At 39.3% G+C, this 9129-nt stretch overlaps 1 non-coding gene across 1 annotated transcript; it reads right to left on the reverse strand.

The window, feature by feature from the left end:
* Window positions 1-536: 536 nt before the first annotated feature.
* TRNAL-UAG lies at window positions 537-618 on the reverse strand. Its single transcript has one exon. It is a non-coding gene; the product is annotated as a tRNA-Leu (tRNA).
* Window positions 619-9129: the final 8511 nt, after the last annotated feature.

Here is a 9129-nt window from a genome sequence, read left to right on the forward strand (position 1 = left end):
TTGTAATAGAAGATTTTTAAAGACAATTGCTTATGTTACGTTTAGGTGTATACATTTTCAAAAGATGTTTCTCAGAGCTATGAAGGGGTAGTAAGGGGGAATAGTATGAGACTAGATTTTGGAGGGAGGGGCAGGAAGTAGGTTTGTTAAGTAAATGGTGGGTTAGATGTAGTTGGGACAGTTTTATGTGAATGCAAGCCACTGTAGCTTGCAAAGGGCTAAGCAGTGGTGGGTTGGGTTAGGAAGGTTGGCACCAAATTTGGCAATTTTATTGTAGGTCTGCCCAAGTCTAGAGAGTAAACAGGACTGAAGTTTGGTGAGGACTGTTGAATCATAGAAAAGACTTACTTCTTCGTAGGTTCATAGGTTAGTACTAGGCTAATTACCCTTGTGGGCCATTTCAAGCCTAGCCAATTACCCCATGTGAGAATCAAACCCTGCACCTTGTGTCTGTAAGGTAAACACCTTAACCATTATGCCATCTTCCCACCTAAAATAAATGTAACGTCTTAAATTTGGAAAGGTTACAAATCTATTGGCAGTGGTGGGATTCGAACCAACGCCATCAAAATGACTGGAGCCTAAATCCAGCGCCTTAGACCACTCGGCCACGCTACCTCTGTGGTTTTATTCTTTCCCTATTTTCTTGTTATGCCTTGCCATTCTACATATTATTTTTTATATTTGTCTTTCAAATTTATCCAGCATAATGTCCAATGTTTATAAAATGCTCTCATTCCCACATGATTTTCCACAATTCTCTGATCACATCTAGCCCTTCCTCATCTAACTCTTCCTCCTTAATTCTTTTAATTCATTTACCTGTTTCTATATAACAGTTTTTTTCTTGTATCTCTATCCATATGGTCAGATGATCTGAAATTTCTATACATTTTGTCCCTTCTTGCATTATCTTTAAACTTTCTGAAATGATAAAATAATCACTCTCAGTTCCCAAATTACTTCTTCTGCATGTCTACTGTTTGCTATTCCAAATACATAATGTTTCACTCCTAATGACTTCTGACATTATTTTCACATCTCTCCCTTTTTTCTTTTTTCTTAAACACAGTTAAAATCACCCACTAATGTTAGATCCATATTCACACTTTTGTAATCTAAAATCCTGTTAAACATACCCTCTCTTTCTTTCATTGTCACATATGCATAGACTGCTATAATTCTATAAATATGTCCTTTCCATTTCAAATCTACAGTTACTCTACCCATTATTACCATATAATGTCAAAAAAATTTTATTGAATTCTTACACAATATTCCTATACACAAGCATGATTCTTTTCCTATATTCCAAATGATCCCCCTCCCCCCATAATTCTTCTGTTTGTAATCTCTCTTCTGTTAATATTCTTATATCCTGTAGAATAATCACATCCATGACCAGTGTTGCACACCATTCTAATATGCGTTTCTTAATGTTATATTCTTTATACTGTTCACATTTATTGCTAACACCCTCAAGTCTTTACTTATTTATTTTCTCATTTTTCTGTAATTCCCTTATTCATATCGATTATATTTTTTATTTTCTTTTGCAGGTAAACCTATGAACGGTCTTTTTCGTTTACCCTTTTCCTATGTTTTTTTCCTTGTTCTACTCTCCAATTCACATCTTCTTCACTTATGTCTGCCATTCCCTCGTTTCCTTTTTCCTTTCTTCTTTTCCTTTACGCTTTCTCTGTCATCTATCTCAATATTCTCTACCATTATCTGTTGATTTTGTTCTTTTTCCTTGTACTAGTACAATTTCTTTTTCTTGTTCTATTTCTGGGTCGATACCTACTTCTTTAATTACTTACTCATTTTCCTTACAATCCATCTTTAAATGTCCTGTTTTTTCACATTTAGTACATTTCAGTTCACATTTTTTGTATCATGCCCTACTTTGCTATAAATAAACATTACCTTTTATCACAATTATTGATGAAATGGTTTACTTTTCCCTCAAAGATTACAGTGCTGTTGCTCCCAATATCTCACTGAGCCTTTGTTTCCATTTACATTTATTACACTTGAAATATGCATACGTTTTGTTATCCCATTTTTAACACAACACTATATTTCACCTAATAGTCCATAAACCTGTATTATCATAAATTTTGGTAATGTCCATCACTTCTTTACACACAGTCTTAAGGTATTACATTAGTGTTTCTTTTTTACTTCAGTTTGAAAATGTACATAGATTTTCTTTTTTGCTTCATTATTAAATACTTAAAACACATATAAATTCCATGGGTTAGTTTTTTCCTCATACTGTCCCAAAACCTTTTCCAATATAATATTTCAAAATGTGTCTTTATTAATATGACTAAATGCTCTTACCTCTTGTTGAGAAGTGCCCAGGAATGTTATTATATCATCCCAGCTATCATACCTGTCTATACCTTTTTCTTCTTTGCTACTATTTCATACTAAGTACTTATTTTTTCTTGATTATATCTTATTTTCTCTTTCCTTCTCTTCTCTCCTTTCTCCCTGTTTTACCATTTCCACTTACAATTTCTTTATCTCTGTCAACACTTCTGCTTTTTCTTCTTCTTGTATTCTGTCCATTATATCTCCACATGAAATCACTGTCTCACTCCCTGGTTCACTCTGCACCAAAAGTTCCTTTAATAAAGTATTCCACAACCCTCCCAACTGGAGGGTTGTTATGATAGCCATCCTCACTTGTGCTTACTTCTTTAAACAGCTTTTATTAGAAAACCTCCTCAGAATATTGACAAAGTTTGACCACCTTCCCTTCTTGTCTCCATCCATAGCCTTCTGCATTTGACTACTCCAGGTCACTAATACTATCCATTTCTCTTACATCTGAAAAGAGTAACTCATCACTACTTCCTCACAAGCCTGTCATCATTCTCCCCACTTCTATGGGCTGCCACTATGCTTTAATGGAAGCAGAAAGTATAATAAAGAAAGGCTTCCCCACTCAAAAAGAGTAGGGGAAGTTCTACAGTGTCCTGGCCAAATGTCCCCTAGTCAGTATGAATATCACCTCAAGTCTCCCCGTGAAAGAGGCCACTGACTTATTGGTTCTGACCCAGTGAGCAAAATATACATAGTGGAAATTGTACAAACATTCTTATTTGAATATCAAACATAACAAAACAAACATAACAGAAAACAACATAACAAAACACAAAAGCGGACTGTTTTTTCTTAATCTGCCTCATTGGTGCATTAGTGAAATTATGACCTTTTGTGAGATTACTATTCAAACAAAAAGGAGTTTTTGCATTACTGAAGTGATGGATTATTTATATCATTGTCATATATAATAGTTTCCATGTATTTTTTGAGGGAATGAGTGCCTTTGTGTTTTACATATTTCCAGGGATTCCCTTCAGAAGTTTGAAGTTTCAAAACTTCGAACTTCCAAAGGCCGTGACCAGAAGATTGAAGTTTTGAAACTTCGAACATTCTGAACTCAGATCGCCATACAGCACAGAATGGTATGTTTACCATTTTCCTCACTGTAGTGTGATCTCAGAGTTGGTATATTTATTTAGCAGTGGGTATGGGGGTGCAGTGGGGCTTGCCCCCCTGCAAAAACGTAAACTTATTTTTTTGTTGTTGTTTTTATTTTTTCAGAACTTTGCTGTTCTGGTCTCAGCCATTTGAAGTTCGAAGTTTGAAACTTCAAGCTTTAGAAGTAAATCCATTTCCAGGGATTTATTAACATGCATGTGCACATCATGCTAAGCCGACACAGTTTGTCTGGTGTTCAATGAATATGCAAGTCATTAAACAACCCTACACATCAAGCAGCACCAGATCATGGCCAGGACACCTGCTAGTCGCCATGCTGAAGTGCAGAGAGGCTCGTGCATACTATATAAACAGCAGGTTAAAAATATGCTCAACCTCAGTAACTGAGCATGTGCAGATGGCACAATACAAGGCAAGGAAAATTTGAAGTATATAATTAAGAGGGAGGAGGAGCTTAACAAGTAACTTGTAGTTATACATAGAAGATTAATATACAGGCACCGTTAATTAAAAATTAATGGTAATGATATAAGTAATCCTTTCCACTTAGGGACATGTCTACATAATAAAAAGTAAATGTTGGCAAAAGGATGTGCGAGAGATACAGCTACAGTGCAACAAAGGGAGTAAATATGAACATGTAAAATTAATTTAAATTGCAGAGGTGAGATAAAAGTTGGCACAGAAAGTAGATGCATTAGGGAATATTGCATATACTGCAGGTAGTGCACATCAATTGTGTATTCAGAAAGTTGTACATCACAGCAAATATTTTGCTGTTGTCCCCAGCAACCAATTATCATGTAAGGCAGTTGCACTCAGCTCTCAAACTGTTTCCCTTTGCACATCAGAAAGGGACTTTTTATTGTCATTTTTGGCACTTATAACCATAAAATAGCTATTTTAAAGTAAAAATTGTTTTAGCAATGATGTGTTGTATATGAATGCACATGCTATAATAGTTTAGCCAGTTATAAAATATGCTGTATGGTTGAGACATGCTCCTTAAAAAATGTACTGACATGAGTGTATTCAGAATGTCAAGCTACACCCATGTTGCAGGTGCAGACTGCCTTTGTGATGTATATTGTGCAAGTAATCAAAAGAAATAAGTTGTGTCCACATGAACATACATAAATGTTAAAGAAATGTAACCCTTACAGTCAAGGGGAGAAGGTAAACACTTGCACCACACCACTCTCATCAGATAGTCCCTCAAAACTTACACCACCAAAACACACACATAGAAACACAAAACACACACCTACATTCACGGAGGCTCTCAATAAAAACCTGCTCAAGCATCAGGGACCTTCAAAGCAGAAACGCAAGCAAACTCCACCCCCCCAACACAACCCAAATGACACATAGCCCACAAACTCAGTGTGCCACTCAACCACAGCCCATAAGGCATAACAACGTACCCAACACTCTAGTCATAGGTGACTATAGTCAGGCACACTGATGTTCCACTCACCATGCTAAACAAGGAGGAAGTTACTGTCAGCTGCCTGTCAAGTGCCAGGATCCGCTACATAACTCACGCACTCATGTCACTCCACAACAAGTACAAATATGACACTGTCATTGTTCATGTTGGTGTGAATGACCTGAGACGTACCTCCCAGGACTACATGAAAAGAGACATGGAGGAGCTCTCCGATCTTGTATCCCAGGCAGGTATGACCCTAGCTCTGAGTAGCATGCTGCCATCACCCAGAATGATATCACAGTACAAGGGCAACAATTGGCTAAGCTTTTGGTGTCATTCTTAGGGGATCCAGTATTTGTCTGCCTGGGACAATATGATCGACAGACCACAATGCTTTGCCAGAGATGGCCTGCACCTGTCGCCCTTGGGATTCCAGATACTGGCTAAAGCTCTTGCCACCCCTATAGTGCCTTTTTTAGACAAGGTTCAAATGACAAATTCACCACCATAACAGGTACAAGCAAGCAAAACCTGAGGGTAATGCTATTCAATGCTAGAAGTCTAAACCTCAAAATGCACTCACTCGAGGCACTCCTTAAAATGGAGAAGATCGACATCTGTGTAGTGACAGAGACCTGGTTCAAAGCTCCAAAGAGCACCCCTGCATTACCAGGCTATAATTCATACCACACCTTTCAGCCACCTAACCCGGGATGAAGCACTAAAGGTGGAGGCGTGTCCATATTCATTAAGGATATCCACACCTTCAGGCTAGTTGCACAGCATAATGCATCCAAGATTATCCAGGTGCAACTAACTCTGGGCAAGACCGCAATCCAAATTGTAGCTTGCTACAGACCCCCCACCATGCCCCAGGATTCCCACTCCTCATTTCTAGATACACTGGAAAGTATTAGGGTACAACCCAACACCCTAATAATGGGTGATTTCAACTACCCCACCATTAACTGGGAAAACTACTCATGTACCAACTCTTTCGCTCAACGTTTTCTGGAATTCATTAATTCCAACCCCTTGGATTAACTTATACACAGCCCCACCAGGGGCAGCAATATCCTAGACCTGGTCATTACCAACATGGGCAACTGGTGTTCCACACCAGAGGTCAATACCTTGTTGGTCAGATCCAACCACAAGCTAATCTCCCTAGACATCCACATCCCGCACCCACCCCCAATTAGGGAAACCACCGTAAAAAACTTCTCCAAAGCCAACTTCACACTTCTTAAGACAGAAGTGGCAAACTTCATGACACCCATGCAGATGGACAATAGAGGTACGACTGCTGAATCCTACACAAATGCACTTTATAAGCACTTACACGAGTGCATGGATCATGCTATCCCTAATAGAACCAAGATGCTATCCTCCAAAAAAAGGAAGAATATCTGGTGGTCCTCTGCCATAAACAAACTCTACAACAGAAGAAAGAAACTGTTGCAAAAAAGAGTAAAATCCCATGACTGGAGGAACTCGCTGGTCAACCTCAGTAAGAAGCTGAGATCCCTCATAAAATCCTCCAAAGCTAGTTACGAAAACAAAATTGCCACTGACTCTAAAGACAACCACAAAGCATTCTATAGCTATGTCAAGAATCCCAATGGCAACACTCAGATCTGCTCTGAGTTACAGCACAATGGCACTAAATATACAGAACCAACTGATATTGCCAACATCCTGGCAGATAGGTTCAGTGCTAACTTTTCCCCCCTCTCACCCCCTAGTGGGCCCATCTCTATACTGGAAGAATGCAAAGTTCCTGTAATCACGGCTGCACAGGTAAAAAACACACTCTCCAAAGCCAAGAACACAGCATCCATGGGACCTGACAATATCCCAGGCTGCGTTCTACATGAACTACAGAATGAACTGGCACCCTACCTAAGTACCATGTTCAATCATAGCCTCTCCTCAGGCTTTGTGCCCACTGAATGGCACACCATGATAGTTATCCCAGTCCACAAAGGAGGAGCCACGACGGACCCTGGGAACTACCGCCCCATTAGCATGACTAGCCTGGTCTGCAAGGCCATGTAATGTATCATCATGGAACTCATAAACAAAGACATTGGTAATCTCCAAACTCTGAACCCTACCCAGTTCAGGGGTGTAAAAGGCAGATCATGTCTCCTAAATCTAATTGACTTCTTTGAAGCAGTCACCAAAGCCATAGATGAGGGTAAGGTGGTTCACACAGCTTATCTAGATCTCGCCAAGGCTTTTGACACCATCCCCCACTCTGGAATTATAGATAAGCTCATTAAACTAGGTATAAATCCCTATGTCACAAGATGGGTTGCCAAATGGCTCATGGACAGAACCCACACTGTGAAAGTACCAGACTCCAAATCCGAATTCAGACCAGTGACAAGTGCAGTACCACAGGGTTCAGTCCTGGGTCCTCTCCTGTTTGGTATCTACTTCTCTGAAGTACAGGCTAACACAGAAGGTCTTTGGCTGACAAAGTCAGCAGATGACTGCAAACTAGGAGCCATAATCAAAACTCCTAACTATGTGGACATACTACAAAAGGGCTTCACTGAGACAGATGCCTGGTGTCAAAGCCATGGCCTGAAGCTCAATGCCAAAAAGTGTATTTTCATCCCCTTTGGTGAAAACGCTGCACCCATGAACTACCACATAAGTGGTAGTCTACTTAATGCCGAAAGTGTGATAAGAGAGCTTGGGACACAGGTGGACAGTAGTCTCTCCTTTGATAATCACATCACCACAGTGGTCAGGAAATCCTTCTACGTGGCTCACCTCATCACAAAAGGTTTCTCATCCAGAAAAAAAGAGGTCATTGTTCCCCTCTACTCATCACTCATTAGACCCATTATAGAGTACAATGCCCCTTTTGGTATGCATCTCACAAGACATCTACAAAAACTGGAAAGACCACAGAAATACCTCACAAAGAGGATTACCGGCCTCAAACAGATGCCCTATGCAGACCGTCTCAAAAAACTCCAGCTTTACTCCATTACATATCGCCTACTCAGAGGTGATCTCTGCCTAACATGCAAAGTTATGTCAAACCCAGAGTTGTTGGACATGCTCCACTTAAAGAAATCCCAATCCCTCTAAGCTACATGCTCTAGGGACCTAAACCTTGTCACCACAATAAACAGAACATGCTGGAGGGATAAAATTCCTGTCCCATAGACTTCCCATACTCTGGAACAGAATACTTATCTATGTCAAACTGAGCTCCTTATTAGCACTCTTCAAGAAAAATCTTGATGATTGGATGGAAAATAAGAAATTCACTCCAGGGATCACTTCTGTGGCTCTGCTCAACAGGGGCACAGGAAAATAATTTTCTTGGGTGGTGAAAGCCAGAGTACCTTTTTGGCTAGGCTTATATAGGCCCTAGGGCTAATAGCCTAGTACCTATCTATGAACCTATGAACATTGCCTTATGTGTATGGAGGAAACAGTAGTGAATTGTTATGGCAATGCGCACACATGCGACAATGAGGAAATACTGAGAAGAATCATGGACGCCTGCGAAATTATTCCAATAATACCGTGAATTCATGAAAAAGGCATTTGTGGCAGCAAAGTGCATGTTGTCAATGGTAGAAAGTAGGACATTGTACATGTTGTCTATGTATGCAGTACACTCCAGAAGGACACGACACATACACTAAACAAGCATACCAACAGAATATATTCTGCTATCCACCCTGGCAGTTGTCTAAGTATATGAGATTTATTTACTTGCAAAATGTGGGGTATGGACATGTGAAATATATTAACATGCTCATAAATCAAGGAAAAACTAATTTGTGGTCAGTCCCCTGAGAACTGGGTTATCTGTGTAGGAATATCAATTTTACAATGCATAGGATGTATGTATGTGTTTAACACAAATGGATAGGTAGACCAAACAAGACTTAAGCAAAACGAAATTACATGCCAGCATTATGGTCTTATTACGTCAGCTGCTGGCGAAATGTATCAAATGTCAGGCTATAATTATTTGAGTATGATGTATTAGTGGTACTGTAATTAATGATATGCTACAAATGCCACACTGTAATTGTTACCATCAAAAAGTGTATCAAAATACAAATATGCATGCAGTATAACATGTTATACTTAATACTGATCCCTGAAGTGAGCCTTTTTAAACACATGAGTAATATCTATATGAT

Source organism: Protopterus annectens, chromosome 6.part0 (genome assembly GCF_019279795.1).
Source record: "Protopterus annectens isolate FY-2018-M chromosome 6.part0, PAN1.0, whole genome shotgun sequence".
Taxonomy (NCBI): Eukaryota; Metazoa; Chordata; order Ceratodontiformes; family Protopteridae; genus Protopterus; species Protopterus annectens.